This window comes from Lissotriton helveticus, chromosome 1_1 (genome assembly GCF_964261635.1).
Source record: "Lissotriton helveticus chromosome 1_1, aLisHel1.1, whole genome shotgun sequence".
In the NCBI taxonomy this organism is placed as follows: Eukaryota; Metazoa; Chordata; class Amphibia; order Caudata; family Salamandridae; genus Lissotriton; species Lissotriton helveticus.
The window spans coordinates 1,000,305,274-1,000,332,721 of record NC_136057.1 but is presented as its reverse complement, the minus strand read 5'-3'; the positions used below and the strand labels follow the sequence as shown (position 1 = coordinate 1,000,332,721).

General features: G+C 44.7%; 1 protein-coding gene across 2 annotated transcripts in view; it reads left to right on the top strand.

Moving 5' to 3' along the window:
* MEST (mesoderm specific transcript) overlaps nt 1-27,448 on the top strand; it is a 336,409-nt gene that overhangs the window by 7,855 nt on the left and 301,106 nt on the right. Inside the window, exons 1-2 of one of the 2 annotated variants that reach the window (XM_078677520.1) lie at nt 9,210-9,510; nt 18,038-18,108. The gene's annotated coding sequence lies outside the window, so the exon portion shown is untranslated. Of the gene's footprint in view, nt 1-9,209; nt 9,511-18,037; nt 18,109-27,448 lie in introns of those variants that run through there. The other variant, XM_078677513.1, reaches the window with a different exon arrangement.

Below are 27,448 nucleotides of genomic sequence, written 5' to 3'. Positions count from 1 at the left end.
AGAGAAATGCCCTCATTAAGGGTATGTATCCTCTTCTTGCCGAGGGCTTGCCAAAAGCAACCCCGGAAGCACCATGTAATTTTCCGCCGCCATTAGTTCCGATTAAGCTACGTCACAAACCGACCGCAGCTGATATTTTTCTCTCGTCCTATTTGGACGACACAGTCCCAGAATATGCAAATCCTGCTCCGCCAGCTCCTGTAAATAATGTAATTCCTGTTCCTCCAGCCACCGGGGCACCTGTTACAGCACCTGTTACGGTACCCCCGGTCCAGCCTACAGTACAAGTACCCGCTACATCGGTCACTCTGCCAGCACGAAGAGTATCCGTCGACGATTCCAGTTTAGGGGCCGCGGGGGGAGGTCCTCCTGGTACCCCGCCGCCACATAAACGTGTAACGTTAGTCGAGTTACATGAACGTGCATTACAGCGTACGCCCAAATATCAGTCCGTCGCAGATATCAGACGAGCTCTTACCGAATGCCGTTATGATCCAGTCCCAGGCGATGATAATATGGTTATATATTCATTGCGCGTAAGACGGGTGACCGAGTATTTGGACACCCTACCGAATATGAAAGAAGATCTAGACAGAATATATCGTTTCATCCGTACAGGAGACGATCCAGAAAGTATTGGCGAAATCATGTCTCTAAGGAAAGCTGAGACCCAGCTCATGCTATTAAAATTTCTAATTAATTGTTTAGTAAGGGAACAAGATTGTCCGACTAAAGACCCGACCGAAATGAAAGTTCTGACAAGGTGGAGTGATAATATAGCCGAGGGTAGACACATGACACTCAGTAGTATAGAGAGTATGTACAAGAAAATTCGTAAGGAAATAATAAGGTTACACGAGAAACGTAAAGAAGCACAAGTAAGCGAGAAGGAAAACGACTCTTCTACTGAAGAGGTAGACGACGAGAATCCTACCAGAATAGCGTATGTAGGTAAATCTAGATTTCCAGACCGACATTTACGCCTAGAACACAAGAAAGTCGTTCATCTTCCAGCACCGGAACAAGGTTCTCTAGAACAAGTATTTCAAGCTACCGATCACATTCTGAAATCACGAATCGGTTATAGTGAACTCAGTACCATGCATGAACAAGAACTAGCCCGATCAGCAGTCCGATGGATTACTGATTCTACCACTTTTCCAGACGAAATAGTGGCACAAATGTTTCTGAAACTGCCCCCAGCCGAGCAGCGACTGGTGGGTATGTATATGATCCAGCACCTCATCACACTGTATGAGGGTCAGCATTCTGATCCAGGTCCGTTACATGATGTTCTGAACGAGTTACTCCAGTATAAATGGAAAGGTCTAGGTACCGATTTAATTAGTGTCATTCTAGAACAGCGCCACAAATACCGAACGTTTCTGAATCCGCATTTTGTTCACGTCTCACCTCCGGAAAGTAAACCGTTTTACATAGATAGACAGCATCCGTTACGAGAAGTACATCCAGTTAGGACAACGGATGGTGAAATGCAACGAGTATTTGTTTACACCCCTATCACCAAGATGGAACTCTTAGAGATGAAGAAATTAATTCCCTGTCACGACAAAGATCCAGCAGGGTTCCATCGAGAATTAAAAGACATGCTCCGTATGGGAGAATACACTTATCCAGATATAATTAAAATGCTAAAGGTCCTGTTGCCCGCAGGGGTATACGAGAAACTCAAGGAAAAAGAATGGGAGGTGGGAGAGAAAAAGATCGATTGGGCAGTTCTAGAAGCTGAAGATAAGATACGAGTACCAGGTACCGGTCTTGGAGAGAAATGTAAAGAATTGCCAGAGTTATTGATTCAGGTTCTGCCAAGGTTATTAGCCACGAAAAAGGAAGACTGGGATGCAATCTCAGCATGTAAACAGAAACCAGATGAAGACACTAGTGATTTTTATTCTAGATTTGAGAAATGCTTTATCATCAACAGTGGTTTGAAGACAGGTAGCGAGTCATACCCTCATCTTTTTGTTACTAAACTAGTCGAGAATTCAAGTCCACAAGTTAAAAATCGAGTTTTGAAAGTCGAAAGTACATGGCAAGCTAGTACCCCGTCACAGATGCTCCAGATGCTCCAGTATCACCAGAATAGAATCAGAGAAGAGCAAGAACACGAAAGGAAACGTATGAAAGATACGAAAATGAAAGTACTAGTTGCACAATCTGTTCCACAAGACAGTCAGAAGAGGGGTCCGAATCAAGCCAGTCATCCTGCAGCTCCTGTTAAAGGGACATGCAATTATTGTAAACAGCCAGGTCATTTTATAAACGAGTGTGCAGTTCTGAAACACAACATAGCCACTGGTAAAACTAAAGAAAGACCACGCCCGCCTAGACAAGAACAAGTTTCACAGACTTCTCAGTCACCACAGAATGCACAACAGACAGTTCCAGCACCGCAGCCTATCGCTGCAACACAGCATGTTACACAGCAGATGTATCAGTATGCTCAGTCAGAGTATCCAGAGTATCAAGCATATTCATGAAACAGCCTAGAGAGGGAGGTAGGCTTGCCTCTCATCGAGATACCTGTAGATCAAGAGGGTCCCTATGTACATAGTCAAGTATTAGGGAAAGACAGAAAGTTTTTGATTGATACAGGGGCAAGTAGGACTACTATCAGTCATGACGAGGTTCCAGGGGCTCCGCTCTCAGGCTCTAGAAATGTTTCCCTTGGATTTTCAGGAAAGCCTATTGTAAACGAGATATCAAAGCCAGTTACTCTAGAAGTTGGTCCATTGTCCCGAACTACTGATTTGTTACTTACGAAGTCATGTCCAGAAAATTTGTTAGGTATTAAAACATTGAAAGAATTAGGTGCAGTTATTTGCTGTTCCCCAGAGGGAATACGCTTGTTTTTAAGGGATTTTAAAGGCCACTATGTATTACGAGATTTTGATCCAAGATTGTCCAATGTACCGCAGCACTTATGGGCGCAAGGTCCAACTGATGTAGGGTTTATGCAAATCACACCCCATCGTGTGACTCTCAAGCAAGGTATAGTCTTGCCACGAATCAGACAGTACAGATTGCCACCTGAGGCTGTAGCAGCCTTATCCAAAATTATTGACGAGCTCATTGCTCAAGGAGTGGTTGTAGAAACTGACTCCAATGTATGTAATTCTCCTATCATTCCAGTCATGAAACGTACTGATCCATATGCACCTCCAGTATATCGATTAGTGATTGACCTTCGAGAACTTAATAAATGTATCATACCCCAGTATCCAGTAGTCCCAGATATTTCATCCCTATTAACAGCCATTGATCCTGAAGCCATATTTTTTACTGTAATCGACCTCAAGAATGCATTTTTCAGTGTTCCGATTCATCCAGACAGCCAGTACCTTTTCGGTTTTTGTTTAAATGGAAGGAGCTATAAATTCACACGAGCTCCTCAAGGTTTCACAGAAAGTCCTAGTATTTACAGTCAAGCACTTAAACGACAACTTGACAATATTCACATGCCAACAGACACTGCCCTGCTCCAGTATGTCGATGATCTACTGATCACAGCCCGTTCTGAACGTGCTTGCGAGCGAGCATCACTTACAGTTCTGTATTTCCTAGCCGAGATGGGGCACAAGGTGTCCCCTTCGAAGCTCCAGTTCTGTGTCCAGCAAGTGATCTACTTAGGCCACTTACTGTCCAAGTGGGGTAGGCAGTTGACACCAGACCGTATCCAGTTAATAGCGAGTCTTCCACAGCCCAAGACACAGAAGGAGGTACGTGCTTTTATCGGCCTTACTTCTTACTGCAGACAATGGATTCCTCAGTATGCATTTCTAGCCAAGCCACTGATACAGTTAACGACACAGGAGGCAGCCGTATCGACTGTCCTCCCTTGGACCCAGGAACATACACTTGTTTTTAATGAATTAAAGAAAGCCTTATGCCAAGCACCTGTTCTAGCTACACCGAACTACAGTAAGCCTTTTACACTTTTTGTCACAGAACGTGATGGTACTGCATTATCTGTTCTCACACAAGATCAAGCAGGACAGTACAAGCCCTGTGCTTATTTTTCGAGCACATTAGATCCAGTAGCCCAGGCTCTGCCTGCGTGCCTCAAGTCAGTTGCAGCCACAGCTCTAGCTATCAGACAAAGTGATTCCATAGTATTAGGACACTCCCTGACAGTACAAGTTCCACATTCCGTGGAAGTTCTTTTAAACCGAACACAGACTCAGCATTTGACCATTGCACGTTTAACAGGTTATGAACTGACACTGTTCCAGCCACACATAGAAATCAGACGCTGCAACGTTTTAAATCCTGCTACACTGTTACCGTCAGTTACTTCAAATCCCGCCACACATGACTGTGTGGAAGTCATTAACACTATGACTAAGCCAAGACAAGACCTGACAGACATTGCATTACCAGATCCCGACCTGACACTTTATGTGGATGGTTCATGTATGAGAACAAGTACAGGAGAAATAGTAGCCGCGTATGCAGTGACTACTGAAACAGAAGTTATTGAGACACACCGTATTGACACCCTGTCTGCTCAAGCAGCAGAGCTAGTTGCTCTGACCCAAGCCTGCATACGTGCCAAGAACCTGAAAGTAAACATATATACAGATTCACGTTACGCATTCGGAGTTGTACACGACTTCGGAGTACTCTGGCAGGAGAGAGGTTTCATGACTTCTCATGGAACCAAGATTCAGCATGGTCTCCTCATTCAAGCTCTGTTAGATGCGATACATTTACCGACAGCTATTGCTATCATGAAGTGCAAGGCACATACGAAAGTCACTGACATCATTTCCCAAGGTAATGATCTAGCAGATCGAACAGCCAAGCTTACAGCTCAGACACCAGACATTCCAGTTAACAAGACACCGACATTCACTCCAGAGCAGACTACTTGCATGACAGTTAAGGACCCTACACAAGATGTCATAGACATACAGTTACATGCTACTCCTGAAGAAATCAAGAAATGGTCCGAACAAGGAGGGGTCCAGACAGATCAGGGATGGGTGACGAAGGGAAAAGCCACATGGTTTCTCCCCGACTCTATGGTTCAAGTCATTATCAATACCGCACATAGTCCAGCACATCTAGGAGAAAAAGCCATGTTAGACAGTATACAGAACCTCTGGTTCAACAAGCATTTACGAGCTGCAGCCAAGCAGAAAGTCCGCACTTGTATGATATGTTGCCAGTTCAATCCAGGTAAAAGTGTCCCGGTGGAACAAGGTGGATTCCAGCCCCCTGACCACCCTTTTGAAGTCCTCCAGATGGATTATATTCAGATGGAGCGATGTCGAGGTTTCAAGTATGTCCTCGTAGTTGTATGCGCTTTGTCCAGGTGGACAGAAGCATATCCAGTTCCAGATTACACAGCCGCGACCACTGCCAAGCAGCTGGTTCGTGAATTCTTCCCCCGTTATGGACTCCCTAGGGTCGTGTATTCTGATAACGGCCAGCCATTCTCATCTGAACTCATGAAGCATGTTTCCCTTTTGTTAGGGTACCAGTGGAAGTTCCATTGTGTACGCCATCCTGAAGCAGCCGGTCTCGTAGAGAGACATAATCAAACCCTGAAAATCCGTATTGCTAAGACATGTCAAGAGAAAGGTGTAGACTGGCTAGTTGCCCTGCCAGTTGCTCTATTCTTCATGCGAATGGTTGCACACTCCAGATCAGGTCTGTCTCCTTATGAGGTCGTATTCGGCCGTCCCCCAAACATGTGGGGAACACCTAGACCCCGCAGTATTACAGATGTTTCAAGTAATATGCTGACAGATTACCTAGCTTCCTTGATGTCTGCCCTATACTCTTGTCGTTCACAGGTTGCCGCCGCATTTCCAGACAACACTGAAGTGAAACCGCATGAGGTCATCCCCGGGGATCTCGTTTTGGTCCGGAATTTTGATCGTTCAAGTCCGCTGGAGCCCCGTTGGAAGCAACCTCAACTAGTCCTTCTGAGCACCCGTACGGCCGTGAAGTTGGAAGGCCGTAAGGGTTGGGTCCACCTGTCTCACGTCAAGAAATTTCATGGACTCCGTAATAAAACTTTTGCCAAGAACATTTCCAAGGATTGTTCCTTTTCTAAAGACTGCCTGAAACCAGACTCTAAACCAGACACTGATTCAAATCCAGAATTGACAGTTCCTCTGTTAGAGAAAACTCCGCAGCAGGAGTATAAATTAAAACTCCGGTCTAGTAAAATAAGTCAGCCAGTTTAATTGTCTAAGTCCCCCTCGGGTGAAACGGTTAGACAGGTATCTGACATGTATGAGATAGACCCCCATAGTGAGAGAGTTAGTCAAAACTCTATCCGATGTATTGTTTTTCTAAGTTTTCTATTGTTTCTAAGTTTGATGGTTACCTGCACAAGTTATGCATTGCATTTATGTTTTCCAATTTCTCATGTAAATAAGTTTCCTAATGCTACAGTAGAGCACACGTTTAGTGATCTGCCTCCTCACGAGTTATCCTATCGTCTTGCTATGAGAAATAACACATTCATCAGAATGTTACACTATTCACACCAGACCAGCAATGCCACTAATTGTTGGGTGTGTGGTCGACTCCCCCCTTTCCAGACACCGAAGGGAGTTCTGCCACTCTTTCCTTATCCGTTTTCACATAATGGTTCGTGTGGAGCATGGTCCATGTTAACGTCATCCTCAAATGATATGTCCCTTCTGAATAGAACATGTTTTCCAGACAAGCAAGGTCTCCCCCATAGAACAGGGTTAGATCTAGAAAATGAAGTTTATAATTTAGGTAATTATTCTTCGAATTTTATGGTCCTGAATGTTCAGTCTGATACTACTCCAGACTTGCCTGCTATTTCAGTACTACCAGTCAAAGGCGAATTATGTGTCCGAAATAATGGTTCCGCACATGTAGGACATAGTGATTGTACTACTACTGTCGAGTATAGTGACAGTGGGAAATCTATTTTCAAAGCTTCACGTCATTCTTATTTTGTTTGTGGTCAGACCGCATATGTTCGTCTGCCCCTCGATTGGGATGGAACATGTTACATCGCCTTCCTACTGCCACCAGTTTTCCTAGCCCCATCTGATTATCATAGAAACACACATCTAGTACACGTCAGACATAGAAGGGAGATCGAGTCCCCGATTGTCGATCAAACTGAAACTGCTCTAGAACAGTATCAAGACTTTAATAAAGGTTTCTTCTTCTTTATAGGACCTGTCCAGAATAGTAAGTTAATACGTAGGTTAACCAGAACCCTTGAAGCAGTAGTGAATGAGACTACTTCTGCTCTAGGTAACTTAACCGAAGAGCAATCTGCTATGAGATTTGTCGTGCTCCAAAATCGTCTCGTTCTTGACGTCATACTGGCCGATAGAGGAGGAGCATGTAGAGTCATCGGATCTAGTTGCTGCATTTTCATTCCTAATAACGCGCCGTCTGTTTATTCAGCTATAACCAGACTTCATAAAATTGCCCATCAGTTACACCAGAATCCAGGCACCTGGACATGGTCCGGTTGGCTCTGGAGTATCCTATCTGCCTGGGGATGGAAAGTATTGTCATTTCTAGGTATTGCAGTAGCGATCATATTCAGTTGCTGCCTCTGTATACAATGTGGCCCTGCGATTTGCGGCATTTGTGCTACCTCTTGTATTCCTAGTCCTAAGTCCCGTCCCAAGACAATTCGAGACGAGCAAATGATGCTATATGAAATGATAGATGGTATCATGAATATTGATGTTTCCTGATGGAAACGTAGGGCACAAGGAGGGAATGTGGAAAAGTAAATTTTGCCATGTTATATGTGCCTACGTGTTCCCCATGTTATGTCATATGTGCATGATCGATATGCATGTATTCCCCTATGATCGATTAAAGACGCAATTATAGTTGTGTCCATCTCTAGTATGCCAGTTTCCAGTTTTCGTAAATATAACGAATATCAGGCCTATGTAAAACTACGTTGCCACGTTTTACAGTGTGCACGTTAATTCATTGAATTGTCCCCGTTTCTAGGCCTCAAAAGGGCCCGGACTCAGATTCAGCTCCTGTTTCCTGAACCCTCTCCAAGGAGCGATACAGCCCCCACCTGTATCCCTGACCCTTCACTTACTTTCATGCCTCGCAGTGCCCGGCTCGGCCTGGCTCTGCCTCCGAGTGTGCCAAGAGTATGTTATGATTCTAGTTATCAGTCCAGCCCTCCTTCTCTGCATTCCTAAGCTACTGAATCGCATCAATAGTTTCCGTCATGGTCTAGCCTTTATGTCTCCATGTAAGAGAAATGCTGTATTAATATTCATAGAATATTCCTCGCACACACACTACATATAGGATTATGCATGCATCAGTCTTAATGTCTGTTAGCCTTTGCCCTGATAACTCTTGGATTCTATCAACATGTTCTCTAAACACGAGATACTAGATAGGCTTTAGGTACATGTCGCTCTGACACTCCAGACTTTCGTCTCCTCTTCTAGTGCAGAAGTCATAGCCCCCCAGTTCTCCCTAGTAACACGTCATTGTCAGTTTGCGCGCACCACTAGGTTAGAGGTCCCAGCTGCTCAGGTAGCCCCCTCCATGTTTCCGCCCCTTTTATGACATATTCTGTTACGTTTACATCACATGTCTATGTATACGCCTCTTGTTACACCCACTTTATGCCTTATCTTTCGCGACTGCTACAAACTCCGCCTACTGCTACGCCTATTGTATTGAATGCCATGTAAATGTTTTAACTATATATACTTGTGCACTGTTATTAAAAGTTAGAGCGCTCCTTTTGTCCCTGCCCCAGGCAGCTGCCATCCCATCCCCGTACAGGCTGTCCTGTTCCAGTCCTTTATGCTTAATTAAAGCCTGTCAACTCTAGCTACCTCGTATCTTGACTCTTATTTATTGAGCTATCTATTTGTATGAGTATCCTGAAAAATAGTACCGGTAATTAATTATTTATTTACCACAGGGGGGGGAGCGTGTACGAGTTTCTCTCGGGACGTGCTGCGAACCCGGTTGGCTAGTACCTCCTCGTGGCAAGGGGACATGATGACTATCAACAGAGGCTAGTTCAATGGGATTCCGTGTGTTGATTACAGACCCTCTGTTATGCAACCCCACTGTGACAAGGCGTGCCGTACGGACATGGAACATTGTACTTGGTGGGACTCCACTCCCCTGTTACCTACTAACTTTACCTCTCAACAGCCGCCAGACCCCGTATGGACAGAGGAGCAGGAATCCTATTGGACCAGCCAACCTGAGGACGACGGACCGTTTAACTGTTCGACCTGGTATGACGGCGCCCCACCCATCACGTGCCCGGAAGGTAGTTCAAAGGTGAGCCCGGCCCCTGATAGGACGGATGCAGTTCCCCCGGAGAAAGGAGAATCGAGAGAGGAGAACGAAGGAGGAGAGCGAGACGGAGAGAGAAGAGGAGACGACGGGACAGCCGGAGGAGAGACCAAGCCAGGAGGCCAACGGACTCACGCTTCGCCCCGCCACGCACCCACAGGAGGGGCGTGGCTACAACAGGTACGGGGCCGAGTAGCGGGTTGGGTGGCTCAACGGGTCCAACCTCCGGATTGAGCGTGCAGTCTCCTGTAGAGAACTCCCTTCCTTAAACCCCTCCAGCACGAGCACTACCTACCTTTCACAGAGTCAGCCACTTCACCGGTTTCCCTCACCCCCGGCCCTACGTATGACGATTTAATACTGCTGTCTGACGAGGTCTATCTCTTTCTCTTGTTCCATATCCCGGAGTCGGAGACGAGGAGAGAAGAAGACAGCCCTGTGTGTCCCGTGCAGCAACCTGGATACCTCGAGGAAACCCCCTTTTGACTCGGCAGCGTTTGCCCGTGAAAGGATAACGAGCCGGCAAAGACGCAGTTATATTAAAATAAAACCCTCATTGAGATCCTTGATAAAAGACTCTGTATCTTCCTTGTCCTCACCCCCCTGGGAACCCTCAGTATCCCCCGACCAGAGCATAGCCGACCCTCCCCTGGGACACCCACCCACCCCACCTGGGAAGAAATGCCTCCACCACCCGTCTGTACGCTGGAATTGCTCAAAGTAATATGTGATGAGCCCTGCTCCATTTTGTAAAGTCTATCTTCTATCAGACACAGTTTATGCAATAAGGGGTCAATTACGTTTGAGATTCCCTGCACTATCTGTGTGTAGAGTGTTTCCTCGTTAAAAGTAGGTGGACTATTAATGGCACGGCCGGGTAGGCTATCGCCAGTAGTAGCCAATTAGGTTTGGCCGCACCCTCCATGCCCCCTTGAGGCTACCTTCCGTTTGACATCGCCCGATTGATGCATGGGGGCTGGCCTTCGATGGACCCCGGCCTTTCCTTTTCTTCGAGGGTGGATCCCCTTTTTCAGCCTGCATTGTTGTCTTGCCCCTTGTTGTAACCATTGTTGTGCCCGAGTTGGAATCTGAGCTAGATGGAATAGAAGATGATGGGGCTTTAGGACCTGGGGTATACTGACTTAAAGACGAGGAAGGAAGGACCGAGGGTGTATTGATTTGTGTTGGAACGGGGCGGGAGCCATGCTGCCAAAAGTTAGGGGCATTTGAGGATCTAAAGATAACCTGCGCTCTGTTAGTTGGATCTGGTGGATCAGCGCAGATTCTGCCCTAGTCAAAAAGGCGTAAAGGGTCCCCCCACCCCCACTCCTGCCTTGCATTTGCTCAATGGACCAGCCCCCACAGGAGGAATAGCAGCGGAGCAGAGAGGCTAAACAGTACCTTGCAATAAAACAGTCAAATGTACATAAGGTGGCCCAGCCCCTTCCTGTCTCGGACGGGCTCAGGCGGGCCTGCCCTTGGTCTGGGTTTCGTCCGGGCTGCGGGGTAGAGGCAGCGCTTAAATGTGCGTGTTCACTTCAGCGCCTCCCCCTCGTTGTCAGCAGCGGGACGGGGCGCTGTGCACCCTGGGCGATGAAGTCCTGTAGGCGGTGACACACGAGAAACAATCCCTGGGACCACGACCCCACCAGGGAGAGTCAGGAGCACAGGTGAGCAGAGCAGCGAAGGGAGCAAAAGTGCAGGAAACACACCCCTGTACAATTTTGACACTTTCTCACCACTCGTTCCACTTCCATATGTACCCCAGGTAGCTGCGCCACCTGACCTTTTTCTACCGGCACAACCAATATTTTAATGCCCCAGCTCGTACAAAAATAACCAAAATCACCAAACGCCGGTATTTTTGCCCATATCTGTACATACTTCAAATAGCAGCACCTATAAATAGAAAGCACTGTTATATGTATTCTAAAGCTGCGTTAACTACCCTTATTATTAATGAAAGTAAACAAAGGCAGAAAATCATGTTACAACTATATACATGTGATTTTCTTTAAAGTCCTATTCAGTGTCATGACTCATGCCCGGTCCTTTGCAGACACTTTAAACAACAAATAGCTGGTATCTTTCTCATGGAAATGTGGCAACCCTAACCCCAGGTCTCCAGTAATACTTCCTAATGTGTTGTTCGATTCTTCTAATTCCTGAATGCCAATTGCTTTCCTAATCAATGCGATGATTCCACACACGCTGTATCGGTGGAATTCGCTTTTCTAACATATGGCAAAAAATCATGAAACACGTGCCAGACTATTTCCAGTACTGACTGAGAAAGTACTTGAATGCTGATGTAATTCAAATGTAGATACATTGAACTTCAGCTACCACAATGCTAAGTGGGAGGACCAGCACTTTAAGCATTTAAGAGTGACAACCACACCTGTGAAATAACTGTACACTCTGCCGTGTGCCTTGTAAAGGTACTGTTATGTATCATTTTAGGACTCTATTGTAAGTTTCCCGATTCATGCCCTTCTATAGGTATACATCACCATATCCTTATATAGGCATAGAAATCATAACCATATTTAGGCATAGCTCCTGCAGTCCAAATACGGCAGGGCTACTTCCACTAGTTCCGAAAATCCACAGCGATTTCTTGGAAAACCAGCTTCAGCAGCCGGGGACTTCCCCTTGCTTAAATGTGTATTTATCCAAGAACTCATGGAGTTTTCAAAGAACTGAGGGTCTTTGATGATGTTATTATGTCCAACTGCACGTCAAACTCGGCACCTTCAAGGTATAAATATGCCCACACTCGCCCAAGCAAACACACAGTGGTTTGGAGCAGTTCGACTATCGACTTGCCCGACGTGCCCTGCTACAGCAAGTGCCGAAGGAAGCCGACCCTCCAGCAGACGCACTGAGAGAGACGCTGTCTTTTCTCCTGCTAAGAAATCCAGCTCCAGTGTTTCCAAGCTACCCTTGCGGGTTGTTGGGAAATTAAGTCCAGAGACTGACATTCTCATTCTAAACTAAGGTACGGAGCTGATTAGACCCTTAGAGATATCTTGAGCAGATTCTTGGCAAAAGAATACTACATTTATGCTACACCTCACTTACTTCTTCCCTCGTACTAAGCTTAGGTACACCGGGGTAGGCGTATTTTAGAAGCACCAGTTGAGTACGTTTAGCCTCTGTTATTTATGTATGTATTTATCTATGGTTTAGGAACCATACAATGCTCTTACAGTATTATTTTAGTCTACTATTTATACTGTATGCATTATATTTTACAATCAGTTTTACTATTGTAGCAGTTCATTTCTTATGCTTGAGAAAGAAGACTGTTCAATAACTCCTTTTATTGAAAACACCCGTTTCTCTGCACCTCTAGTGAAACGAAGCATGCACGATTGACTGAGTGAAATATCTATCTATTGTTTCCACGACTCTGAAGATACGTTTTATCTTGGGGAAACAAAGTTGTCATGTTTATGTGGCTGTCAGAGACTAATCCCTTCTTGTGAATTCGAGAAAGTTTCTTGTGACCTCTGAGCTAGCTGGCACACACAATTAAGTCTAGTATATTCGATAGAGACCTAGTCGACCTCAGTCCTACGTCTAATCTATAGGATATATTATTCCAATGCGCAGAGCCTATTGGGAATATAGGAACTACACTACATCAAAGTTGGTCACAAATACAGTTGCTCACTGAATTTTACATTTTTACCCATGTTCTTATTTTTCTCCAAACGTAGCAGTTTAATACAGCTTTGTTAGGCTTAGATGACTTTACAGATGAATTACAAGCAGCTTTTGGTTTGAGCATTTTTAAATGTTCAACATTTTCAATCGGTATAATTAAAAGCACTATTACTCATTGTATGAGAAGTGCGGGACAATAGAAATTACATTTTTCAGTAAAACCTCTGTCCCGTCTATAAAAGATGTTACTCTGTAACTCATTTGTATTTAAAAAGTAAAAACAACATTTTAAATGGTGAAACGTTTTCCAAAAGACAGCCACTGAAATGGGCTTTTGCAGCAGGTTCTAGTGTCCGATGTAAAAGGACTTTCCTAAATAAAACAACTAAAATATACTTTTTGTGGTTGCACTATTGCAGAGGCAGAAGTCACAGGATGATTAGAAATGGTGGAATATAATCAGCATGTTTAAGGCCTATTCCTGGCATTTGTCTGAGATCGTAGAGCTGTTAGATGACAGTGGGTGTCTTTCTAGGTGGATCTGGGCTTTTCACTCATCAGAATAACGGTACCGAAACATTGTGCCTTTTCTTTGTATTTAGAGATTTTTCTTTTTGATTGCCTGGGGTTGCCCCTTTGTTGTCCTATTATGTCTGAGTTTGCATGGAGTCTTTGCAGTGTGTTTGGTGCTTGAATGCGTGAGGAGAGCATTGTTGTTTCTCTCATCCAATGACCGTTTCTCTCATCCCACATTTGTTCAGTGGGTCGTGTCGTCTTGTGGTGGTAGGGGGTATTCGTTTACCAACTATATGTTTCAGGGTCCGTGTTGTGCACACCATGGTGAGGGAAGGGAACGTCTCTATTACTTTACTTTTTCTGTCTAAATGAGTTGTAGTTCTGGGTAACATCACTTTGACAACAATATGACTTTGAGGCATATTGGTTGTAGATTATTAAAGCTGCACCATTGATTTGAAGAGCCTTACCATTTCACAAAGATGTTTGACAGTCGCCGACCGACTTGGGTCAGAGATATCCAACAATCAAGAATATTATCTCTCAATCATGTTTTACTATCGCATACCATTATCTTTAAAGAAAGTTCAGTAATCCCAAGGATGCTTGTTTATTACCAGACATTGCCATTATCCGTTATGAGTAGCCAGTCTTATGTAATTGACCCTAAGGATGCAAGTGAGCAGGAAAGTAAAGTGATGATAGCTCAGCAAGTCCATGCTTTTGTTGCAGAGATCCTTGTGTTACCCACAGACGATACGTATACTCCCCTTATTATTGCTCAGCAAGATCTCCATCATGCAGTTGCCTGTAATCTGCAAGGGATATGCTAAAACCTGTCTCACCTGTCATTATCTAAGGTTGTTAAAATGATTTCATTTGAGTAGCTATACATTCTAAGCGCTAAATAGACGATGCTTAAAATATTAACACTGAAGGATGCCTTATATTCTTTCATGGCATGTAGAGACTCAGATTTCTTTATGCATAGAGTTTGAAAGTGAGAAAAATGCTTCCAAATCTTGGTTTGTCTCTTTCCAACTTGTGAAGTAACAGGCTTTATGTCTTTTTTTTAAACACTGATGGGTGTGTCTGAGTTTAGCATAAGGGTGCTGGTTTCCAACTATGATCCTTTTAACATTCATCTGCTCCTAGCCTGCCTGACAAAGGAAGCTGCTGAAAGTTGCAGAGGGTTCATTCGACCTCTACAGGCACCTCAGCATGTGGCCCGGTGTTCACAGACTACACCGGAGTATAGAAAGATTCATAGTACTATAGGAATCTGGTTCTTTATATGATCTAACAAAATGAGATACATTGTGCAAGGAGTCCAGGGATTCCCTTATAAGTGGACAGGGGCTTGCTATTGCAATTCCAAGGTGCTCTTCTAAGGGGTAGTGTGGTCAAGCAGTCTTGGGCTTATCACAGAGGAGTGTAAGACATCTGAAAATACACACACTGGTCAATAAATGAGACACACGACTCAATAAGAAGATCCACACCAATGTTTAAAAATAACACGTATCTTTATATATGTTTAGGCACTAGAAGCAATTCGTTCAAATAAGTACGTTTTTAAATAGGAATTCTTTTCAGTTCAAAAAGTTTACGTAGTGCAATTTTCAGAAGCTGCAATATTATCCTACGGGAGGAAAAGTCAATGCAGCATGAGGTACAGTACAGTGACTTATGGGACGAATCTCCAGGAAATAAGTGAGTGGTGGGTAAGGTCCATGGCAGCACCAGCAGAACTCTCTGTAGCGCCTGTTTTTTGTTGCTGGCCTGAGAACCCGCTTCTTATAAGTGAATCCCTTATCCCTCTGCAACCTTTAGAAATTTATACTCCACTTTGGGTGCCACCTGCACTCGTGTTATTACTAAATCACCCTTCAAGTCCGGGCCCGCTTTATTTCCAATATGGCACCAACTTTTGGCCACTCTACATATTTTCTTCCTTCACACTGTGCCTGTCACATCTGTTTTTTACTTAACATCTTGATCTTGTAATCTCTTGCATGATATCTCTCCAGAGGCTGTATTTAATGTTGTTTCTAATGATATATGTCATTATTATTTTTTGTTTTAGGTCTGTCTGATAACAAGGTACCTCAATGTCAGGGCGCTTGTTTGCATGGTTTACACTGTATCCAATGGAACCAACCACTGTGTAGCTAGTCATTTCTAATTTTTGGTCCTGAAGAATTGCCACGCGATCATTCTGACACCCAAGGCAAGAAACACGTTGACCTATGCATTGTAGTCACCACTGTACATTATCTCAGTGGTGACACACGTTTCATTTGTTACTGGGACCAGTGGACTCGCTGATTAAAATTAATTTGGAGCACCACTGTGCCTCATTTTATATTCCCATTCACAGTTCCCTCACATTTCCTACACACAACTACACTACGAGTCCCAATACTCACACCGTACCTTTAGGCTTGGGAATAAAATATCTCAGATAAAGAGACCCTCATAGGGTGCCAGTCAGGCATGGCAGCGCCGCCCTGACTAGGAGCATGCCCTATGATGAAGCTTGACACCCAGCCTGGTGTGTGAGGGCCCTAACTCCCAAAGTGGGAGACACCCTGTCTTGGGATATTCTGATATACCGACCAGGCCTCTACCTCTATTTGTTCTAAAGGAACTGCATTCTAAGGTTGATATACTGATCTCTCTGGGGTGTGTATGCTGGACCTATAAGCGCCCCATGTCCCTTCTTTTTTTTATGTAGCACCAGCAGAACACCATCTGCAGCATGAGAGCGGTCAGGTGCCGAGGTGCAAAACAGCGCCTGGTGCCCAATGAATCAGTCTTCATGTAAAGAGGCTGCAGGCTCGGACTGGGAGGCCAGTCGTCCTGAACCAACAGGGGGCTCAGGCCTCATGATACTCGCGGGTATAGCAACACCTTTGGTCCCCTTTCCCACGGTCCAGGGACGACGGGTGCAAAGGTGCCTTTAAGGTGTCGAAGTTTCCTTTCTGGGAGCAGTAGTGGTAGAGGGGGCCTGCGTGCAGAGGCTGGAGGCAACGTCTAAGTTCACTGGGGGCGAAACCATGGTGAACTTGGTCTCTGGAGGGCATGGGGACCTTGATGACACCGACGGTCCACTTCAACTTGGATTTCTATGGTCAAGAAATCCTACAGGAGTCTTTGGATGCCTGCAGGTTGCAGGGAAGCAGGTCTGCTACTTCTCGGGAGGTCTTGGTTCCTAGGTGAAATGCTGGGAGGTCTCTCAGGCTTTGGGAAATCAGCAGATGCAGGGCAAGACAACTTTTAGTGTAATTGCTTAAGTCAGCGGGCAGGCCGACAGGGTTGGTGCCAGGTCAGTTATTGGGTTTTCAGTTCTTACAGGATGTGACATCCTTCTTCATCTTTCAGGTCAGCAGGATCTGATTTCCTGGTTGCAGGGGCTCCTCTAAATACTGAATTTGTGGGCGTTAGGTGAGTGTAGGGTGGTAGCCAGTGGACTACTAAGCCTTGGATTCAGTACGTCCCCATATGACCACTTTCTGTGGGAAGTGGGCATAGCCCTGTCCCAGAGTTCCTAAGTGTGCCCACAAACAAATTGCAACGTCTGAAAAGTCGTACCCACATTAGGTTAGGCCACCTTCTGGGTGGTATTAGATTGGGGGAGTGCACGCCTACCCGCCTAGCTAATTTCTCGCATGTCCAGGTGGCTCCAGAAAAAGGGGTTGGGGGGGGGGTCTGCCTCCTCTCCTGTGAGGGGAGCCAGATTCACATATCAAAGGCGGGAGCTACTTTGAAGCTTGCTGACCCAGGAATGCTAATCAGTAGGTCATCCTGAGGGAGGGGAGTGAACACTCTCTCCCCTGCAGGCTTTGTTTCTGATGAGGCTCTCACCCAGAAATCTGTCCTGAGAGGCAGGCTGGTAGAGACCAGTCAGCCAACACACCAGAGGCTGGTAGGTGTTCAGGGGGCACCTCTAAGATGCCCTCCCTGTTCATGTATTTACAAATCCACCACTGGAATCGGGGACTTTTAGAGGTTGCCAACAGTATGGCCAATTGTACAGTTGTGGGAAACAACACTGGTATTGGGGACCTGGTTAGGAGGCACCCAGTGCACTTCTGTCAAAGTTGCATCAAATACCAGGCACAAAAGTGTGAGAAGGGGTACTGCAACAAAAACTCAGTTTCCTACAAACACTCTAAGATTCACTGGTCTCATTTTAGATCTCAGATCCAGCTCAATAAAAAATTGCAGGATCTGATATCCTGTGGTGTCCACCCACTTATATCGCACTGGTAGCGAAGGTAGAAAAAGTGCGAAGTATTCTACATTTTGCCAGGGAATAAAGTTTCTAAATGGTCTGGTTGTTCTGTTCATCATGCCGCTGTTTTAAATGCGAGTCACGTCTAATCTTATTGATGCTTAATATATGTGTCATATTTTCCTAATCTCTTCCCTTAAACCCACTATGACAGGTAGAGTATGACGAGATTAAAAGTATTTAAATGTATGTTAATCTGCTAACGGGATATTGTCTACGCAGGCTGCAAACGAAGAAGCCATATTGAAGTCTGCCTGCCAGAACAGAGCACCAAACCCGCTTGAGAAGACCAGGTAAGGCTATAACAGTGTCTTTCTTGTTGTCTCCCAGGCTTAGGTTACCTTCCAGGTATATTGTTCTATTTTCATGATTCCGGGATAAACCCTACAATGGTAACTAAAACCCTTTGCTAGTTCTTCAGTGGCACCTCTACTCCCTTACATCTCCCCCCTCACTGTCCTATTGTCTAGTAGAGCCTCATTCTGGAGGAAGAGTTTATAACTAGACAGAGCAGTAAAAGTAGACAGGCCACAAATTAAGACGTTTTAATCTCCGGCATGTTGACATATGTGTTAATTTTATACAAAATATTTAATATATGTAGCTAGTATTTGTATCAAACATAAAGGTGTGTTTAGAAGACTTGCCTGTTTCCTTTTTAATCAACTGTGATCATTTTTTAACATAAACTGAGTATGTCACAGCAAACTAAGTGTCCACTTCTGTGGTCTATAACAATTCAAGCAGTGGCATAAAAGAAGCAGGTGCTTCAGGTATCTAGACCCTTTAAGAATTTTTATTTACATTGCACTTTGGCGGGAGCATTTTTTTTTTAATTGACAGATGTGTAACTTTCAAGGACTATGAAATGTGTACTACTTGGCTAGCTGAAAGGGAATCTAGTTTCATGTCTTCTAACATTGCCTGCATGGTGGTTAGTAAGCTTTCTGAACTATTAGCTTGATGAGATACAACACTGAAAACCAAATTGCAAGGGGATGCGTGTGATATGCCAATTTTCAGGCTTTTTTTCTAAAGAACAGAATGTCAGATTCTGAGAAATTCCTACTAGGATACCTAGCTTTCACCATAATGTATGGAAAAGTAATGAGCTATTCACGTCGCCTTAGGACGTCGAGTCAGACGAGGATCTGCGTTTTGCATTCAGTGCTTTCGAAATTCTATGAAGGTTTTACTTTGGACCCCACCAGTCTACTTTGAAGTCATGTGCCTGTGCTGCTATTGTCAGCTACGCCTATAGCGCATTAGGACATCAGCCGTCCTGCGAACCGCTGGAGCATTTGCTCCACCCTCTACCTCACTTTTGGATACCTCTGTGATAGATTCTGGAATTATATCTACCAGGATCTAGTTTTCAAGATTACGGCACCTAGCAAGACCAGTCTGTGTGGTGTAAGCCAACCGCCTTTGTATATATATTTTTTGGGATGTTAGCGGAATACATGATGATATTATCATGTTTGATTCTAATTTAAGATTGAGCCCCCTTGTTGTTGTTATATTATTGTGATTTATTTCGCAAAATTCAAAGGAAAAGTTACGTCTACTAAGAACTTTATCTACTGCGCCCTGACGAAGGAACTGTGGACACGGATCCTTTTCAGAAACGCGCGTCAGCGCTCTCTTTTTGTTGCTATGTTTTATGTGTAAAATGTATGTAATTTTTCACTGTTATGTTTTGTCTTAATTACTTTACTGCGGTTTAGTTGTGTTCGGTAGTTTTGGATGAATGCTTGGATGCTTGGTGTGATCAGATGAATGAATGACATCTTTTGCTATCTAGATTTTTTGGGGGGGTTATTCTATATATTATATTTGTATATTTTGAAAATACTGTATATATAGAATGAGTATGTTGATAACACCATTGTGTTATGATTATATTTTTTATGTCTGAAAATTACAATAATAAAAAAAAATGTTTTCCAAATAAGTTTTGCTGTGGAACAATGTGGATATATATTCAATGACGGATATACTACCGATATATTGATGTGATACCTAGGAGAGGTTTGTTCTTGTTCTACTTTGTTCCCTGCCTCCCTTTCCTGGTATTTATTGTATCCAGGGTCCCTCTTTCGTTTTTGGAAAAGTAATCCTGACATCCTGAAATTGGGGGGATCGCTCTTGCTATCGCATGCCAAAAATGGTGTAGTGTACCAGATAATTTCTGCTGCGCTCGTATCATGTGCTGTTTCGCAGATTACTAAACACATTTACTGAGTTGATGCTTGTTTTTTGGGCTTTCACTGAGAGGTGATCAATTATAGGGTAAATGTTAGAACCAGCGGTTTCTGGCTGGCTGGGACTCCCCGAAGCCAGACAGAATCCACAGTCTTAGATCAAATGAGTATGATACACTTGTCCGATAACCTGTGCTCACCATTGGGAAGATTGGCACAGAGCAGTCTGGCTTATCTTCAGGGTCCATGTGTGAAGTATTGGCACAACTCGCAGCACGCTGAGTAGACTACAAAAAGACTCCATACTGTATCTATAAAACACTGGTCTTTGTATTACACACACATTGAAATCAAAATTACATACACATTGGATGTATGCTTTAAAGTTATATGCAATTGTGGAACTCTTCCCATTAACAGCAGAACAGCATGAACATATATGTACTAGTCCTAGATATTCACTTTCCCCATTATCCAATTAGCCTCGTAAGCAACATAAACCCTTGTGCGTATTTCCCAAAGGTGTTAACAATTCAAGCAATCCATCCCACATCGAAAAGTGACAGAAACATATATGCAGGATGTTCAGAGGTATTTTACTTTCCCACTATCACATTAGCATAAAACACTGCATTCCCAATATCGCATACCCTGTACAGTGGTAGTTGTCAAGAAATCACAGGTTTTGACTAAGACCCGTGACCCAGCCCCTCAGCCACTCAAACTACGCCATCCAACGATACACGTTACACCCACTGGTGACACTTTGATTAGATTGTCAGGACCACCTAAAGCAGAAGGAAACAGTTACTTAGTTTCATCCCTCCAGATTAGGCCTTCAGGCACCCACGGCACCTTCACGAGTGCGGGATCACTATCCCCATACTTCCCCCCCGTAGGCAAAAGATTGTGACACCGGATGCTGATTTGCTTCCAAATTGGAGTAATTCTTCCCCTCAGGTGGAGGTGTGAGCTGCTGTTGCTCCCGAAAGCCAGCTGCGGGTGCACACAAGGTACAACGAAACCCCTCCGGTCCAGTCACGTTATTCTCAGTGACAGATTACTTTGTGGCATGGGTCCGGGGGAGGGAGCCGACAACCTTGGATGGAGGACATGATGTGGGGCACTATCGTCCTCCCGATCTGGAGGACGACAGTCTAGGCTTCCAACTCGGGTCCTGCAGACTCTGCAAACGTCTCTCAACAGCCCTTGGGCACCACACGCTACAGAGTGCGAGCTAGCACATGTTTCCAGTTGGCAACATGGGTACCTTGGACTCCGCAAACTCCAGCACTCCTTGAACTCGTCACATTCTGGCATCCCAGGTGGGCGGCTGACCTTTACGAGCACACTCCACTGCACAGCGTGATTATGGCATGCGCAGGACGGTCTTTGTCCCAACAAACGATCACTTCCACTAGCTTCCGCTGCACCCTGCGCGGTCCTTACGATCTTGTGGAAACAAGGAGAGCCTTTATGTCGCTGGGATCTCGTGGACAGGAGGCCAGCCAACCTGCCCTTGGAAAGTGCTTAGGGATTCGGGCCATGACAGTTTGAAATTAGCTTCAGGCCAGCAACATCCAAGTGATAGTCCCCTTCCTGGAACACGACAAGCCCCATGCCAGCACAAGTCTGCAATAATCTAGTTGCAGTCCCTCCTGCCCCTTTGGTTCCTCTGTTCGATGTCTCCGCGTCGAACCAGAACAGTATGTTTCCAATCCCAAAAGCGTCTCTAACTCCTGAAGGTAGAGCCCCGGTAGTTATACCCACAATGACTTTTGAAGATGAGATCAGTTTAAAAGATCACCTTTGAAATGCACAGGCCATCTCTAAATTTTGTGCTGTCTGCCATCCTACCCTGGGACGCTTGATCAGTTTCTTTAGTGGGGCCAGGCCTCTGCTCCTTGGAATGCAGGTGCCAATTCCGTTCTCTTGGAATGTCAAAGTCACTCCCACTACTGGAGAGGATTTGCCATTATTAACGCCTTGATATCCAACACTATACAGCTACTCTTCTGCACGTAGGAAATGCTGCTCAACAGCCTTTCCACTAATCCCACATGTTAATCAATGGAAGCAGGCCCCACGGTACCAAACCATCCGGTCTCATTCACTACCAATGCCTCCACCCAACACAGCACCCTGCTGAAGATGACCTGCACATGTTTATATGGTGCCCGAAGATCTCTGCTTTCTGGGAGGCCGTGAGTACCTGTTTGTTGAGCGCCCTAGGGTTGCAGATCAAGGTAAGCCCTGAGTTGGTTATATCTGGAAGGCTCGATCTGCAAGGTAAAGGCACAGATGACACTGCAAAGCTTATTTTTTATGCTGTATTTCTGGGGCGAAGAGAAATATGTAAACTATGGGTCTCTCCGTTCTCGCCAACAGAGGTTGACTGGTTACATTCTATGAGATTTATTGCAAAACTGGACATTTCGGAACAGACCAGGAAAAGATATAAATAATGGTCTCCTTTTTCTGGCACATTTTGGGTGAGGGTAGGGTGAGATGGTGTGCAGAAAACACAAGTCCAATGATTAAGCCTTAGCATCCCTTCGGCTGGTGGAAATCTTTCTAGTTTCTGGGAAGATTTGAGGCAAGGACTGATGCGCTGTGGATGGAGCCCCCCCCTCCCCTGTTTACCAGTAAATGAGGTTGAAAGCCCAGGGTGGTTTAGTTGAGTATTGGGCGGCGAAAAGGCAAATGAGGATATAAAAAAAAACAGCACCCTGCCCCTAGGGAGTACTGAGATGTACTAAGAGACTTGCAGAACCTTGGCAAGTACCTTTTTAAATGTCAAGCTGAGTAACAGTAACCTGCACACACAAGCCCTAAACCTGTGGCATGTTCGGATTGCTACCTCCATCGGTGGCACAAACAGTGCTGCAGACCTACTGAGGAACATTTGAGTTACATGCCCTAGGAATATGTCTTACCCCTAGGAAAAGGGACTTGCAGCTAACTCAAATCAGCCAATCGTGTATACAGTAATCACCTTTATGTATATCAAGAGCACCACGCTTTGGCTCTGAATGGCTGTGTTGAAAGCGTTCAAAGTTCTTTGGCTAGCACATAGATCAGTGGAAAACCAGGAGGGAACAAAGCAAAAAATCGAGGCAAATCACCCTAATAAGGGCCATATCCAACACCAATTGATATGCTTTTACAAAATGTTTCCTCAAACTTATTTGTGAGATAACCAAAAGCTTTAATAAATGTGTTACTCCTGGTTCTTCATTCTAATACATACAATGCCAGTTAGGAACCCGAATACATGTATTCCTATGCTAATATTGATTAATTTATATAATGAGAAAGCAGGGCCAGCAGTGGTATTCAATCTCTCCAACTTATGCTCTGCTATTGAATATTTGGCAGCGCATGATTCTGGTTGGGATAAGCTTATACTAGTGGGTGACTTGAATTGCCATTTGTGTGCCTGCCCCTTAGATCTGTATAACACCAAGCCCGTTTGTATTTTGGTAGAAGGGCTCCATATGGCTCACACAAAGGAGGGTACGGAGGTAAATAAGTTTCTAAACACTCACAATCTCAACTTCATTCTGGAGACGTTAATAAACTCAGCTAAGCCACACATTTTCCCCACATTTAAAGGGAGGGGATGTGCGTCCATTATAGACTTTATTTTTGTCTCAGCCCTAATGTTTTTGCTTATTTCTAATTTTAATATGGTGCACTACCCTTATAGTTCACAGCCCTTTCAGTGACCACAATCCTTTTGTTAGCCATTGGTGAAGTAAGAGGTGATATTGGGCCATTGTCAGAAATGCAGTTGGCCCACTCTTTCTGTCCAAGGTAGAAGACTTGGATGCTGTTGGGTATAGCTCCAGGAATTTAAAGTGTCACTCTTTACTGGGTGCTGGCAGGAGATATCCACTTGCTTGAGGTTGAAGTTTTTGGGGGACGGCTATCTTGTCTGCAATTTGCGTGCATTGCTCAGATGTCATCAGCATTACTGAAGGTCCTTGTGACAAATACTAGCTCGCAGGACCCTAAATGGTTTTATCGAAACTGCTCTAAGACCCTTCGTCTCTTGAAGGTTGCCTTAAAGCATGTCCCCAGAAATGGGGAGGAAGTTGCCTCCTGCCGGAAAGATACAATACGGCCTTGGCAAACTGCAAATGTATCTAACGCAAGAGCTCATGGGAAGATTTAGGCCGGGCTAGCGAAACTAAAGACAGTTCCCTAATTTGAAGGGTGATAAATAAGCCTTGCTTTGCAGATGTAACTGGACCGGCTTTATGTCATCATATTTCACAGCAGCAACCAGGGTGGTTTAATGCTAGGCAGAGCCAATGCACTTTTTTCTTTAGATGATGTTTGTCAGAGTATTCATTCATAATAAGACCTCAGGATCCGATTGTATACCCCCTGATTTGTTCCTGGACAACATTGAGACCCAAGGGCTATCCTTGACAATGGTCCTCGGTGCCGCAGTGAGGGAGGGACTCTGCATTTTTCGTCCACTGGCTTAATTGTCATGATATTCAAGAAGGGGGACAAGGACAACCTCCACTGTTATCAGTCGACGCAGCGGTGAAGGTCCTTGGGAGGGTACTCCTAAACAGGCTGCGGCAGACCCGAATGGTAGATTCTCTGTGGTCCAGTATGGCTTTAGGCCAGGCAAGTTGACAACAGATCAATGTTTAAATCTATGTTTAATCTTAAACCAGTATACCATTGCCTGGTCAGGATCACTTCACCTGGCATTTATGGCTCTTAGGTCTGCCTTACACAAATTCAATCACTGGAAGCTAGGGGACCTGCTTCTTGCGATTGGGGTGGATCTGGATATAGTGCTCTTTTTATCGAACTTACATGCGAACACCTCTGCTTTGGTGAGTTATTCACAGGAGAGTGGATCACACCCAGCATTCTGTTTATCCTTTGTATCACTGGGCTTGAACAGGCTCTTCTCAGTGCGTGCTGATTTCCTAAGGGTGGGAGCTAAATTGCTCCTGTTTTATTGTACGCTGATGATGCGGTCCTCATGGTGAGTATTGCGGTGGAATTGCATTAGTTACTGGACAAGTTTGTTTCTTTTATGGGCAGGTTGGAACTTGCGGTAACCTTTATGAAATCATATGTTATGGTAGTTGGTCCCCAGACCACCAGTTCTAAAACTTTTAAGGTGGGAAATCGCACATTGGCCAAAGTTTCAGCTTTTTCTGACCTCGGTGTGCTATTTGATGTGAATAAGTATTGGAAGCCCTTGATTGAGGGAGGAAGATGCGGGCTTGTCAAATCCATAGGGGCAGTTGCTAGTTTTGCTCAGAGGTTGAGCTCTTGGTCTCCGAGCACCTTTGTCAATCCTAGTGCATCACCAAAGTTCTATATGGCTGTGAGGTATGGGGATACAGTATGGTTAATAAGATCCAGTTTGCAGAAAATATGTTTGTGAGGGGACACCGAACATGACACGTCCCTGGCCCGTACGTTACAAGGAAAGTCGCTTACCTGCAGGAACTAGGACCCCAATATCCATCTCCAGGAGGTTAAACACACCCCTGCGTCCTCTGCCCACACAGGAACTGGTCCCGCGTGACATCACCGGAGGAGGAGGGAGTTACCGCGGAAGGAATTACACGGGGGAGGAGAAAAGGAGCCAATCAACTACCAGCAAACGCGATGAAGCCGGAGTGAAGAGGGAGACGCCGGAAGAGACGGAGAAACGAGAGGACGCAGAGCTGAAGGAAATCGAGGAACCCAGAGGAAACAAAGAAGAAGACGAGACGTGGTGTGAGGATTGGTGGACCCCACAGGAGGAGGCTGGAGAGCGGCCGCAACTCTGGAGAGTTGCGGCAGAGCCGGTGAGTCTCTCGCGTCGGGAAGGGGAGGGAGGGAGAGAGAGAGAGATAGAGGGGTGATTAGGGAGGGGGATGGTGAAGAGGCATAGGGGACATCACGGGCACGAGTGTTTCTTTCCTTCCCCTTGTTTGCACGACCCACTGCATTACCCACAATTGAAACGTGATCTCCGTTGTGTGTGTGTGTGTGTATATATATATATATATATATATATATATCGACCTAGTCCCAGTGTAAAGCCGGTCTCTACCCCTACCACCCGCTTCTTTAGCCACAGTAAAAACCCCTTTCCCCACGAATATCCCATTCAACTCCTAGCAGCGTGAATCACAACGGTGTATGATGACGGGTTAGCCCTAGTATATGGGCATGTGATGGTAGAAAGGACTGACTGCTCCTTCTTTCTTTCACTCTCATGAGCCTCCGTGGGAGAAGCTTTAACCAAGGAGAAGACCAGACTTACTAGGAGTCCATGGAAGAGAGCCAAGACCTGAGGAATCCTGGAAACACACTAGCTCTATACCTAAGACTATCATCTCAAAAACTGTCAATAAACGCCCTCAACTGGCACACTATATACAACCTCCTCGTCAATTCATCCGACCCGCACTCCCACAATGTTTTTAAGACCTATCCTGCAAGTACTGAAAAGTACCTCGGCCTTCGCTGTTCATGATGAGCTTGGTGTAAAATATATGGGAGATATTGTTGTTCTTAGGCCTTTGCTTTGTTGGATCAAGTTCTGGCCTGGGGCGGGAGCCCAGCTGAACAGACAGATCCTCTGTCATTATCCATTGACCATATGCATTAAAATTCCTTGAATTGCCTACGAAATGTTATCACCATCACTCCTCGAGTCCACACTAGCTCAAAAGCATGAGGCAACTGTTTTTAGAATGTGTAGTATTACAACGAGATCGTACAGAACTTGTGTAACCCATGCCACGGGGGCGCTTGTATAAACTGCTCATTGTATGGAGCCTTATTTATCCCTTCTAACTAAAGAGAGGGACACATTTGTTTTGCTAAGTTCAGATTTAATCCGTTGCATCATATTTTGGGATCCTCAGTGGACGGAGTTGTAAATATTTTAGTATGCCCAGGAAGTTGTTTATTTTCCCATTACTGAAATCCCTAAATTTCACTCCAGTTCGTCTGGCACTTATGTACTTGCAGCTCCTACCGAATGAACATGTTTTATATGCTGTATCATGCTTTCTACTTGCAGCTAGAGATCCAACCTGACTAATCTTGTTGTTGCTCATGGGGAATTTTTTAAGTAATGAATTATCAACACCGTTTTTCCATCTTTTATCACTTTTATGATTTTATCACATTTGTGTGTTTATTTTTACAGTTTTATGAAATACATGTATTATGATTTTATACTCTTTTATGGTTATATTCCATTCAGGGAATCAGTATATTATAGTCAGATTACTTTAAATCCTAAACCATGCTTAAGAAAAAGGATAGATGATGCTACTTGTATTCCTACAGATTGTGGAGGACACCCCTCCCAAGTAATAGCTAGGGGAAATTACATAGAGAAATTTGAAAAGGTTTGGTCTTCTGGTAAACTGTACAGAGCAGCTTGCGC